Source organism: Bos taurus, chromosome 1 (genome assembly GCF_002263795.3).
Source record: "Bos taurus isolate L1 Dominette 01449 registration number 42190680 breed Hereford chromosome 1, ARS-UCD2.0, whole genome shotgun sequence".
NCBI lineage: Eukaryota > Metazoa > Chordata > Mammalia > Artiodactyla > Bovidae > Bos > Bos taurus.
This window is the reverse complement of record NC_037328.1, coordinates 95,748,228-95,761,758: the sequence shown is the minus strand read 5'-3', so window position 1 is coordinate 95,761,758 and position 13,531 is coordinate 95,748,228. Positions and strand designations below refer to the sequence as shown.

The 13,531-nt window shown below is 40.5% G+C and overlaps 1 protein-coding gene across 9 annotated transcripts in view; it reads right to left on the bottom strand.

The window, feature by feature from the left end:
- PLD1 (phospholipase D1) overlaps positions 1 to 13,531 on the bottom strand; it is a 276,225-nt gene that overhangs the window by 201,846 nt on the left and 60,848 nt on the right. For 4 of the 9 annotated variants that reach the window (XR_009493069.1, XM_024986063.2, XM_005201677.5 and 1 more), the window contains exon 1: positions 11,463 to 11,600. The exons of 4 other annotated variants lie outside the window; for them this stretch is intronic. The gene's annotated coding sequence lies outside the window, so the exon portion shown is untranslated. 9 annotated transcript variants of the gene reach the window in all.

Below are 13,531 nucleotides of genomic sequence, written 5' to 3'. Positions count from 1 at the left end.
CCTGTCTTCATCTAGGGAGAACTAGAACTATCAGAATGGATTTCTTGCTAAGTAACCATCCAGATATCTCCTGGAAGGCTTCCTTTCACCAGTGTATCTGAAAAAAGAACTGCTTTTAATACTCAACTCTTAATTCTGTTACCGTAAAGAATTGTCCTCTGAATTCAGAGATTCTATACTAACTCCATCAAATAAGTCAGGGTTTTACAATAAAGACAAAGAGAGGATTTGGGCATGCTCAAAGTCAGAGGGCAAGCTGGAAGCAGAGCAAAGTTTAGAGCAGTGCAGTCAGTCCTAAGGATTCTGATTCAGAGTTGAGTCCAGAGACTATAGAAACAGGAAGACATGTACTAACACCAAGAAGCATTGAAGGTGTAACCCACAGGCCTGAGTCAGTCAACGATGGGGTGTTTAGAGGCCTGAGGGGTCCCATGAGAGAATCAAATATACAAGAGTTTCCTACAAGAGACCCAAATTCCCAGTCTCAATGAGGCCAGCAATGGACCATACTGAAAACCAGCTACAACTGTGCTAACCCAACCTCATTGCCAGTGGCACTGTTCATAAATCCACCCACTTTGGAGCATAATTTAGTACTATGTTTGTAGAGTCACAAAGTATTTATGGTCTTTGATCTGGTAACCACATGTTAAAAATACAGAGAAAGGGACATACAGAAAGTGGTTCACTGCTAAGGACAAACGCAGACATCTGCGTTTACGTTTAAACACTCACAGGTACAGACAGTGGTTGCCCAGGTTAGCAGCCGTTTTGTGCAAAAGCCCTGGGGATCTGGGATGAACCAACTTCACTTCAGGGCTCCTGAGGAGGAAGTAACAAGAATGGTGGGAACACATGCCACAGTCAGCAGAGTTGGTCTGAATCGGTTCTCCCTTCTACAGACAGCAGTGAAAGGGAAAGCGTTAGTGGCTCAGTCATGTCCGACTCTTTGTGACCCCACAGACTGTAGCCTCGGAGAAGGCCATCGCACCCCACTCCAGTACTCTTGCCTGGAAAATCCCATGGACAGAGGAGCCTGGTAGGCTGCAGTCCACGGTGTCGCTAAGAGTCGGACACGACTGAGCGACTTCACTTTCACTTTTCCCTTTCATGCATTGGAGAAGGAAATGGCAACCCACTCTAGTGTTCTTGCCTAGAGAATCCTAGGGACAGGGAAGCCTAGTGGGCTGCCGTCTATGGGGTCGTACAGAGTCAGACACGACTGAAGCGACTTGGTAGCAGCAGCAGCAGCAGCAGCAGCAGACGGTAGCCTGCCAGGCTCCTCTGTCCATGGGATTCTCCAGGTAAGAATACTGGAGTGGGTTGCCATGCCCTCCTCCAGGGGATCTTCCCAACCCAGGGACTGAAACCACATCTCTTATGTCTCCTGCATTGGCAGGTGGGTTCATTACCACTAGTGCTGCCTGGGAAGCTCAGTACCCAGAGAAGCAGCCAACAATTCCAGCTTGCTGATCGGTCTACACTTGGACCTGACTGAGGCCACAGAACAACAAAGGCAAACCACGGATACTCAGAGAATGGGGACCAGGTTGAAGAAATCTGAAAACACGACATTATAAGGAAGGGTTGAAACAAGCTGGAGTTTTTAAACTGAACAGAAATGAGAATGCGGGTATCAGCATACATTTCCTCTGTGGTTTCAGCGGACAGAACTGGAACACAAGGGTGGATATTCTAGAGAAGCTCCTGTCACATCCACATAAAGGAGAACTTTCTAACACTTTGAGCTCTCTAGGAGTGAAAGAGTCCTGGTGAACGGAGAGCTTCCTAAAATAGGAAGTGCTCCATCAGTGCCTGGATGGCACCATGTCAGCTGGCTCCAGAAAAGCCTCCTTCTTGGTCTCAGAGGCTGCAAACCCAGGCCAGACTTCTGGGGACCACCCTGAGCGGAAGTGGCCCCCTCAGGCTCCACCAGCTTGGGCTCCACTGTTTAGGAAAAAGCTAGCACAAAACCATGGAGCTGGCAAAAAGCAAAGGGAGAAGAAGATGGATTCACTCGGGTTCCAGCATTGTAGCAACTCACATGGGAAATAAAGATGCAGTTTAGATGAAAACTGACAGACTTGAGCTCGGGCGGCAAGAGGCTGTGCCAGGGCCTGACCTGCTAAATGTTCTGGTTCAAACCTAATGAGTCCATTTAAGGTGCAGGACAGTTTTACAAATGATAGCAAAGCCTTGGTGAGATCCACATTCTTTCCTTCAGATGTAGGCCTTCTCGCCCCAGTTACATACCTTAAGTTAAGCCTCTATCCATGCTTTAGGGAATAATTTTTATCCATAGTCTACGAAAACCTGCTAAGATCCCAGAGTAAAACAGATGCGTAACTTTGGACTGTAACTTATCAACATTTATGAACCCTGGTTTAAGCTTATTGTGAACTTTGTGATTCAACTACATCATCAATGTTGCAATCATTTCATCTAAATGTCTCTGATGAAAGGTGGTGGGTGTTAACCTTTTGCAGCAAACAAGTGCCTTGTTTACATCAGGTGATCAGTGGATACTTCTACCAGGTGAAGTAACCGACCTGCTGAAGGGCCTCAGTCTTACTCCCCAGATGATGCTACTTTGGGTCCAAGAGAAGCCATAGGCTATGGCTCAGTCCTCTGTTAGTCAAGGTTTACCTAAACTTCTTTTGTCAAAAACATTTCTTATAATTGAAAACTCTGTAAAACCAGGTATAGTTAGGAATTCACATAAGATCAAAATTCTCTCTTCCACAGTGTTGAGCAACTACCATGAGTCAGGTGGTAGAATGGAGTTTAGGAGCACAAAGGTTAACAGCTCTCACCAGAAGCTCACAGTCCAGGGGAGGAGACAGGCTTTTAAGAGCTAATTCTCAGAGTGTGAGAAGTGCACTAGGAGCTCAGAGGAGGAGTTGCTCAGCCTGAGGTATGGGGAAGGTTACTGCTGGAAAGGCACACTGGCAAGGAATCTCGAAGGCTGGGTAGGAGTTCACTGAGCATGCGTGTATGCATGCTCCGTCATTTTAGTTGTGTCCAACTCTTTGCGACCTTATGGACTGTAGTCTGCCGTGCTCCTCTGTCCATGGGATTCTTCAGGCAAGAATACCGGGGTGAGTTGCCATGCCCTCCCTCCAGGGGATCTTCCTGACCCAGGGATCGAACCCAGATCTTCTGCACCAAGGTGGATTATTTACCACTGAGCCACCAGGGAAGCCCTCACTGAGCATAGAAGAGAAAACATTCCAAGAAAAATGAACAGTGATAGTATGTTGGACTACCTAACCTAAAGAACAATAACATTATCCTTGCGTGTGTGAGCAGCAGAGTGAGGCAGGGTGAGGACCATGACAATTGTTTTCAGATATCTGGGGCACAATCTGATTAGGTGTTTGCTTCTCCGTGTAGAAGGTATTATAAGAATTGGAAAGCAGGGTGCCTATGAGATTGTACATTTCAGTTTAATATATACAAGAACATTCTTTAAAGAAGGACTATTAACAAAGAAACTGGCTGTCTGGAGTAGACAAGTTTACTTCATAATTATCTAGTTTTGGAGTCACTTTGGGTTCTAATTGTAGCTTAGCTCATGGTAAGCACTTAATAACCAGTGGCTATCCATAATGTGAGATGGAGAACTCATCTTCACACTGTGAGTATCCACACAAAACCAAGCTATCATATCTGGCTATGTCTAACACTTGGGGTGTAAGTCTAGGTAGACTAGAGACCATCAAGCTCCCAGGTCCTAGCCTGGGACTCTTATTTGAATGTCTCTGCCCATTTCTGATCTGGCAATATTCCCTCAGCTCATCAGGAAAAACACTAAAGAAATGTCCATTCATAACCTGCTATCTATAAATGTTAGCTCTTGTTACTATGGTTATTATTTCCTCAATATAGTCCTTCTAGTAATCTTATCCCTGGCTTTTATTCCTGTGAGAGTGGGTGTATGTGTTTAATGGTATGCAAATATTCTTGCAAGCCAACTCAAATCCTTAGTAGGAATAGATGATGTCAGAAAGAGTGAAATAAAATAACTTCTATAGTTTATTATAAATGACACTATAACAACAATAGGTAACATTCACTTAACACTCATTGTGCATCAGGCATTCTGGGAGGCCTTATATATAAATTATTTCATTTAGTACTCAGAAGAACTCTGAAAGGTAAGTACTAGTATTATAATCCTCACTTTATAGATAAGGAAATTGAGTCTTACAGAAGTCCAGTTTTCACTCAAGATTCCAACCAACAAGCAGTGGTCGAAACTGACAATTTTGTAACACAGCCTACAACGATCACATATTAATAGATATGTACTCCCACATATTAAAAAATTTTGAATACTAAATATTTTTATTTAAATATTAAATATAGGGACTCCAGAAAACAAGAATAAGCCATTTAATCTAGTAAATAGGTGACAACAGTGAGTTCGTTTGGTTTCACCGATCTTACATTTCAGGACACTGCTGAGAAGACAGGGGCCATAGAGTAACCAGGTCATGTTCACTGAAGTGGTCTTTGATCATCATATTAAAATTTCCAGCTTTCTCACCTGTATGATTCTATTCAAATGAAATGTTCAGAATGGAAAAATCTAGAAAGGCAGAAAGCAGAATAGTGGTTGCCTAGCGCTGGGGGAGGAAGAGAGCGGGGGAGAGAGAATGGGTTCAAGGTTTCTTTTGGGGGTGCCAAAAATGTCCTAAAATTAGGTTATGATGATGGTCATTCAGGGCTTCCCTGGTAGTTCAGCTGGTAAAGAATCTGCTTGCAAAGCAGGAGACCCAGGTTCAATTCCTGGGTTAAGAAGATCCCCTGGAGGAGGGCATGGCAACCCACTCCAGTATTCTTGCCTGGAGAATCCCCATGGACAGAGGAGCCTGGTGGGCTACAGTCCATGGTGTCACAAGCAGTCGGACATGACTGAGCAACTAAGCACAGCACACATGGTTATACAGCTCTGTAAATACACTAAAGGAAACAGAATTGTATGATTTGAAGGGGTTAACCCTGTGATGTGTAAATCACACAGTACACAATTTCAATAAAGCTGCTAAAACATAATCCCCAGGGTTCAGTGTCCAGTGATCTTCAGTCACTCCCTGTGGCCGCTGTCTTCCAGAATAAACATGGGAACCAGATGTGCATTAAGTAAGCCTTTATCTGAGAACAAAATGTTCGAACAACAACGATGAGAATAAAGACCACACCTGTGAAGCTGGTCATTTTTCCTTGGAAGCCACACTGAGCCTTCAGCTTCTTTCTCCAGTGTTATGAGGTTAGTGCTGAATGGTATTAGCTTTTGATTTTTACCAACCCAGGGAAAATGGAAACATAGTTTCATTCCTTATTACTAAAATGTTTGTAAGACAGAAATATTAAAAATAGCAGCAACAGGGGAATCAAATGACCTCTAAAAGCCCCAAAAGATTCCAATCCAGTTGACTAGAACCTTGGGATCTCAATCATTCTGGGCTTCCGGGACCTCATCTGGAATAGGACGAGGAGGAAGAATGAAGTCACCTACTCCAAGGTTCTTTTCCACCTTCAACATTCCAGTCAAATCATATCTTCTAAGGACTGTCTCAGTGTGTTAATCGTCCCATTGGGCATGCATGTGTGTCCCCCGTCATTTACAACTCTTTTGCAACACCATGGTCTATAGCCCGCCAGGCTCCTCCATCCATGGGATTTTCCAAACAAAAATACTGGAGTGGGTTGCCATTTCCTTCTCCAGGGGATCTTCCCGACCCAGGGACTGAACCTGTGTCTCCTGTGTCTATTGCATTGCAGGTGGATTCTTTACCACTGAGCCACCTAGGAAGCCCCATGTCCCATTCTAAACACCAGCAACAGCCCTTAAACAAAGGAATTGTTATCAAGACATCTGGACACACTGGAAATCATGAGTGTCTTTCTTGGACTGATGTCTCAAGTATTTAAGTGCACTTCTTCCCACAGCCCTTATTTAATAAACTATCTATCTTATAATTGTATTAGCTATAACATCTAAGATTTTAAACCTGGTACATAAAAATCAAAAGGCAGTTTCCTAAAATAATGAATGCATGCATGCTAAGTAGCTTCAGTCATGTCCAACTCTGTGACTCTATGGATTGTAGCCTTCCAGAGTCCTCTGTCCTTAGGATTCTCCAGGCAAGAATACTGGAGTGGGTTGCCATGCCCTCCTCAAAATAAAGGCAGCTGTATAAATGCAGAAAAATAATTGCTCCTCAGAATAAAAATATCCTCTCCTTTGTAGAAATTTATCTGGCCTCAACTCTAACCTAATTCCTCATCTATTTTAATTTTTATTATAAAACATAAATTCCTCTTAAAGGAAACCTTAAATTTACAAACTATTTGAGGAAATTAAAATCATTCTTAGAGCTACCATCTTAAATAGATTATGGGTGATGTTAAGTTACTATTAAATTTTTGTATATCTTGTCTTCATTTTTCTTTCCATGAATAATTTATATATTTTTCAAATATAAAGGGACTGAACTGAACTGAAACATAAATATTAACATGCAGAAGAATATAAGAAGAAAATTAAAACTGCCAGAAATTCCTACCTTTAAAATAATCCCTAAATCTCTATTAACTTGAGGTGACCATCCCTTCTGCTCTCTCCCTAAGAATAACACATACAGAGATATATATATATATATTTTTTTTTCACACTCAGTTTTCTTTTTTTTTTTTTTTTGCCATTCTCCCAAATCTTCCCACCCTCTCCCTCTCCCACAGAGTCCATAAGACTGTTCTATACATCAGTGTCTCTTTTGCTGTCTTGTATACAGGGTTATCGTTACCATCTTTCTAAATTCCATATATATGCGTTAGTATACTGTATTGGTGTTTTTCCTTCTGGCTTACTTCACTCTGTATAATAGGCTCCAGTTTCATCCACCTCATTAGAACTGATTCAAATGTATTCTTTTTAATGGCTGAGTAATACTCCATTGTGTATATGTACCACAGCTTTCTTATCCATTCATCTGCTGATGGACATCTAGGTTGCTTCCATGTCCTGGCTATTATAAACAGTGCTGCGATGAACATTGGGGTACACGTGTCTCTTTCCCTTCTGGTTTCCTCAGTGTGTATGCCCAGCAGTGGGATTGCTGGATCATAAGGCAGAGATATATTTTAAACATGGCCAAGTATGAGAGACACAAATAGTTTGAGATCCAGTGTTTTAACTTAAATATCTGTCACCACCGTTTCCTCCCCTGATAATTTTTCCTAAATAGTAATAGCAACCTAATGATCCATTATGCAATTTTCTTCTAGTGTGCATTTCAATTGTTACCAACTTTTCATGATAATAAATAACACCTCAATGAATATTTTTGTAGTTAAAGCTTTTGCACTCCTATCTGGAAAATTCTAATTATTGCCCTAATCCTTTTGTGATTTCCTCTATTGGGTTTTGGCTTCCTAAGTGGCTCAGTTGTAAAGAACCCATCTGCCATCGCAGGAGATGCAGGTTCGATCCCTGGGTTGGGAAGATCCTCTGGAGAAGGAAATGGCAAACCACTCCAGTGTTCTTGCCTGGGGAATCCCATGGACAGAGGAGCCTGGCTGACTACAGTCCATGGGGTTACAAAAAAGAGTCAGACACAACTTAGTGACTAAACAACAACTGTTGATGTTAAGAAGAGAAAGTACTTCCCAATCCAATGGTTAGAATTATTGTTTGATTTCTTTTTTTAAATTTAACTCCTTAACCTATGGACTGTATTTTTAAAGATTCCAAACTTATTTGTCACATGTTTAAGCTTTGGCCAAATCTAGAGTAAGCTATTTGCACAACATTTTAAAATGCACATTTATGTTTTTTAAGGAAATACATGTTTCATATTCTTGGCTTTCCACTTAGCTTCAGAAAGCCTTCAGGAATGACAAAACAACCAGAACTTTGATTGTCAGCAGGAAATCATACTGGTCAGGAACAAAGAGGACACCACTCATTCAGGCCAAATAAAAGCTAAACAAGTAAAAGGCCAATGTTTGAGTCTTAGTGGTTTTATTATTTTAGCCTTAAAAAGTCTCAAAAGTTCCAAGATTAGCTTATGCAGTTAAAAGACAGTTTTTAAAACTGTGGGCTTATTCTCCACAGGGACTGGTCACCATTGCTCTCGTTTACTGACCACTGACCAAGCTCTGCATTCTGCTTCGCCACTGGTTCTCTCCACTCATCACCAGCAGAACATGTGAGAAAGCAGAGCACAAGCTCAACCCCCACCCAATGGAAAAAGAACACAAAGGACATGCCTTACTGGTTGATGGTGGGTCAACAGGAGCATCTTTGAGTAGGAAGGGCAGCACAGATAATAGTATTTCATGGCTGCTTCTTAGTAATAATAAGGATTGGATTATATTTCCCAAAGACATCAACTTCTCACTCCATTTCTTCCCCACCACATTGCCTCTCTGAGGCACAACAATATTACTGCCAACTAGTTGTTAAGACTTGGGACAAATTATGTAACTTCCCTGGGACAGTTTCATCAACTGTAAAGTGGGGATAATAAAGACAATTGATGTCTTAGGGTTGTTGTGAAGATTAAATAAGAGGCTGACACAAGGGATGGCCCTTAGGAAATGCTTTTTGAGTGTTAGCTGTTACTATCACCTTCCCTCTACTACTCCTGCCATGATTACTAATATCATCACCTCCAGAAATGCCAGAAGGTCAAACTTAATTTGGGTTCTTTAGAAGGAAAGAGGGAATAGGGGATGTCTATGGTCAGATCAGCCCTGGGAATAGAATCTGTCCTCAGCCTTTGCAATCCCTCTGGGAAGTTAGTACATACTGTCATTACTAAAAGAGTGAATTCTGAGGTGGGTGCTACCACAGCATCTCTTGCCTTCTGTCTGAGCTGCTGATAATGTAAGCACAAGACCCATTCACGTGGGCACCTTCAATGTAGCAGGGCTGGAAACAAGAATTCAGTGAGTTAGGCGTGAAAAAGGCAAAGGTGGCCATGTACGAATTTGACAAGACCAGAAACTAAGTCAACAGCTGACAGCTCCCCAAACGTGCACACTGAAGATCAAGCTTATGGGCAGGAATAGAGACTGTTCATCTGGGACATGAACAGACCCGGCTGATAGGTGAACATTTATCAAGGTTCAGAAGTCAGAAAACCAACTCCTAATATCACCATTCCTCCTGATTATTCATTTCTTTCCTCTGAGTTCTTATGTTCTAGTGACATCCACCGTTCCCAATATTTGGGGTATGGGCCAATTTGTGTTGAAATAATCTGTCCTAGGATTTGTCTCCAACTCTGAATCTAAGCTTTGTTTTAAAAGGAAATAAGGATCACATGCTTCTGGAACATAAACTATGTTCATAACCATCTGAGATTTATGAGGCATCTGGAGTACTTCTGACTGTTAACAAGAAAGCATGTTGGATAAAATTTAATCGGCTCAGAGTTTAACCTGATATGGAATGGGAAAAATGCCCGTCTCTACTTGATTTTAGTCAAAAGGCAGAGATGTAACTAAACTAAACCAGTCTTGCAAGATGAGAACGAGAATTCCAATGTGTGTGCTAAGCCTGGAATCAGGAATAAGATTTGCTTTGATCCCAACTTACAGGTTTTGAGCACTCCCTTGTAGTCTTTTTTTCCCGTCATGTTTGGAGGAAGCTTACTGTAATGGATCCTCTTTAGGAAAACCCTAAAATATGGTTTTTACAGAGTTTCTTCTCTTATTCTATCCTTTGTCACGTTGGTTTTTTTCTGTTTCTAATCAGTAGTATTTTTTTGTTGTTCTTATTATCTGTAGAATAAAAAGCTGTGAAGCACTTGGGAATATAGAAATTGAGACATAAATGTGTCTGATGTGAGCTTTTTAGGATTTATCCATGCCAATTAAGCACAAACGAGTGACAACAAGTAGAATGTCTTAACACTGTCCTTTAAAATCAGGGAGCAGGTATAATCAGATTGACAAAAGTCTTCTTTAAAATGTTAAGTTAATAGTATTTAACAATAATAGCATTATGCAGTACTAACACATTAATATTAAGCAAATTATACCAATCTCTGCTTTTTTTTTTTTGGATTTACTGTTGAAGAAAACATCTGCAGACACAAGGGCAATAATCAGATCAGATCAGTCGCTCAGTCATGTCCGACTCTTTGCGACCCCATGAATCGCAGCACGCCAGGCCTCCCTGTCCATCACCAACTCCCGGAGTTCACTCAGACTCATGTCATACAACTGTGTCTCAGAGGGGATAAAGTCCAGTCCATTTTGCAATCCTGAGATAGCATGCAGACATAACTTTATAACTTCAGCCTCAGCGGAGATAGGACTGGGAACTTTAAAGTTTAGCAAATCACCTGAGAGATTTTTCTAAGTGTAATATCTACTTCTGTCTTCCTTCTCCCTCAGTTTTATATTTTTAGACAGAAGAGAACATGAGCGAACAGACCCTTTCTGAAACACTGTATGGTAATAATAGAAGTATATTGACATATTTTAAAACACTAGAGCTTACCTTGAACTAAACCATACCTAAAGTAACATAAAAGCCAGTATACTTCATAAGAATACTAATACTTCATATACAAAACTGAAAATATCATCAAATCGAACTATTCTTGTGAAACTGTTTAATACCAGATTGGTTTGGTGACAAGTGAACAAAGGTAAAATTGCTCTCGAGATGTCTAAGTTAATGAAATTAAGGAAGATATTCTCTTGATACTTCACTTTATTGACTTAATTTCACTTTAATACTATTAGCGATAATTTCATGCCTTCCAAGGCACACTCCGTTTTGACTGTCATATTTACTCCTAGAGTAATCTTCAATCCTGAGGAATCACTTAAGAAGAAAAACAGTGATGACTAAGAAAGGGATTCAGTTCAGCTTGATCCACCTGTGCACTCTGTCCATGTCAACTATTACACAGGTGTTTTCTGAGGCATTCTAGAAAAATGCCAGGCTTTTCAAAAAGAAAATTAAAATGATATTCTGGTTCCTTTAACTATAAGTAGTAGGCCCTAGAGAAAAATACATCAGACAAGCTTGCATGCTGGCTGGGACACAGCACACTGTTGCCTTGTGCTCCAAAAAGTAAAATAAACCATGTATAATATCATAGCTATTCCTAGAAGACATAATGAGAAGATACAATGAAAGGAATTCTGAAAAAGGAACTGTAAATGCATACAAACAAGCACAGATTTCTAGACTGCACATCTAACACAAACCAGTCATTACTGCGTGGCTTCCTCCTGCATTTAATATTGTTCAACAATGCAGATAGTATAAGGAAGACTATAAACCTCAGACCTCCGTAGGATCAGTGAATATTATTTTCTAAAAAAACGCAGCAACAGCACAAATGCCATGCCGACTGTCATGTCATTGCCCCGTGAGAACAGAAAGAAAGTCTGACACATAAAGCAGAAAGTTCAAAATGTTATGTACTAACCTGGTGCCCCCGTGAAAGTAGTCGCTTCATATTGCTTTAAAGAAAGAATCCTTACTATGAAACCAATCTCCAGAGCAGCTGACAGCTGAGAGGGGAAAAGAAACTGACCACCCGGAGAGTCCACAAACACAGGAAAGCGAGCCCCGTTTTTGGCTGACTCCCCAAAGGCAACTTAAGTCATAGCCAAGCCCACAAAGCACTTTAGCCTATAAGCTTTAGTAATGAACTTGAAACCACTCCCATATGTTAAATAGACACTGGGCTGCTGTGAGAAATAAAATCCATGTACAGAATGAGCTAAGACTTCGGGCTTCATTTTTGTACTTGCTGCCCAAGAAAACTGTAACACACCAACTTAAACAAAGAGCATTCTCACTCCTTTCTCTCCCTACAGATGCTGTCTTAAAGTGACTCATTCATTTTAAACAAGAGGAATACAGTCTGCCCTCCACTAGGGCCATGAAATGAGTTTTATATTGTTGCCCAAGTTGGTGGTGGTGGTGATGGAACATATAGCATTATAACTTCATGTTGCCTAAGAGGGACCATATTAAGTTATTGTTTCTGAGAATCAAAGTTACATACTATTACTATTCCTACATTTTTGAAATATATTGTTGTTGTTGTTTAGTCACCAAGTCAAGTCCGACTCTTTTTTGCAACCCCATGGATTGTAGCCCGCCGGGCTCCTCTGTCCATGGGATTCTCCAGGCAAGAATACTGAAGTGGGTTGTGATTTCATACTCCAGAAGATCTTCCTGACCCAGGGACTGAAACTGCACCTCCTGCATTGGCAGGCAGATTCTTTACTACTGCCACCAGGGAAGTCTCTTAAAATACATTAAATAAGCAAAAAACCTCATTAATCACTGAAGTCTAAAAGTTAAAGTTCAGGGGGAAAGCTTATCAAAGAACTATCTAACTTCTGAGTCTGACATGGTGTCTATAAATCTGAAAATTACTTGTAATTCAATTCTACCACCTACAGTTAGGTTATTTTATAAAACTAAAAAGTTTTTTTGGTAGTTTTGTAATTGTTTAAACTAGAGCTTAATATGACTCTCTATGGTTTTAAAATAAGAAATTTATTTTTCATTCTAAAAAAGATAATTGATAGTTTCCTTAAGCCATTTATTTTAAAAAATAATGTTCCCACATACTGCTTCTTAAGAAAGAATTAAAAATCCATGCTCTGCTTTTTAACATAAAGTGCTTGTGGTATACACAATTTTTCCCAAGTTTTCAACACCAAGAGCAGTTTTAATTCTTGTTTCCATGATTTCTACCTTATTTTTAGCAGACCTGTTTAACATAATGGTCAAGATTACCAAATTCAGTGTTTCTTCTGAGCCATAAAGATGGGACCAAATAGTCCAAGGAAAATTTGCAATGCTAACCACGTACTTTAATAACACTTGATTCTTTTGTTGCCAAGTAGATTTACATGTATTTACGGTAAAATCCAAGTTACTCAAAACCCGTGAAACGTAAGTCATTAGCATATTAGCTCAACAAAATCAGGCATGAAAAGCCCTGTAACTGCCTCGGATCTAATACTCGCCCTCCGCCCTCCCCCATCCACTCCCAGGGTCAGAGCTCAACAGTTTCTCCAGGAGTCAGTTCAGAACGAGGGGGAGCAAGGCAGCCACTTCAATGAGAAAACCAGCCTCAAGACTTTGGCCCCTGCGTTATAAAGGAGCCAGTGCCCCACCTGGTGGCAAAACCAAGAAAAGGCTGAAATAATTAAACCTCAGGGGAAATAACTTGCCGTTGGAAGAAAAAGAAGGGGAAGAAAAGGATGAGTTATAAGAGCACATTAACGTCACATACAATATGTGGTAGGAATCACGAAAAGTTTCTTTCCCACAGACCAGAATATTTATAGAGGGTATGAAAATATTCATGCAAAAGAAAAAGTATAATTACATTCAAAACCTGTGGATCTGGTTTGCAAGCATATATAATGATTTGCATTCCCAGAGAAATATTCTCATAAATAACATTGATCTCTCCTTTACCCAAAGGGCTGCAAGAAAAATTCCTGTGAGACCAGCATAATCTCTGAAATG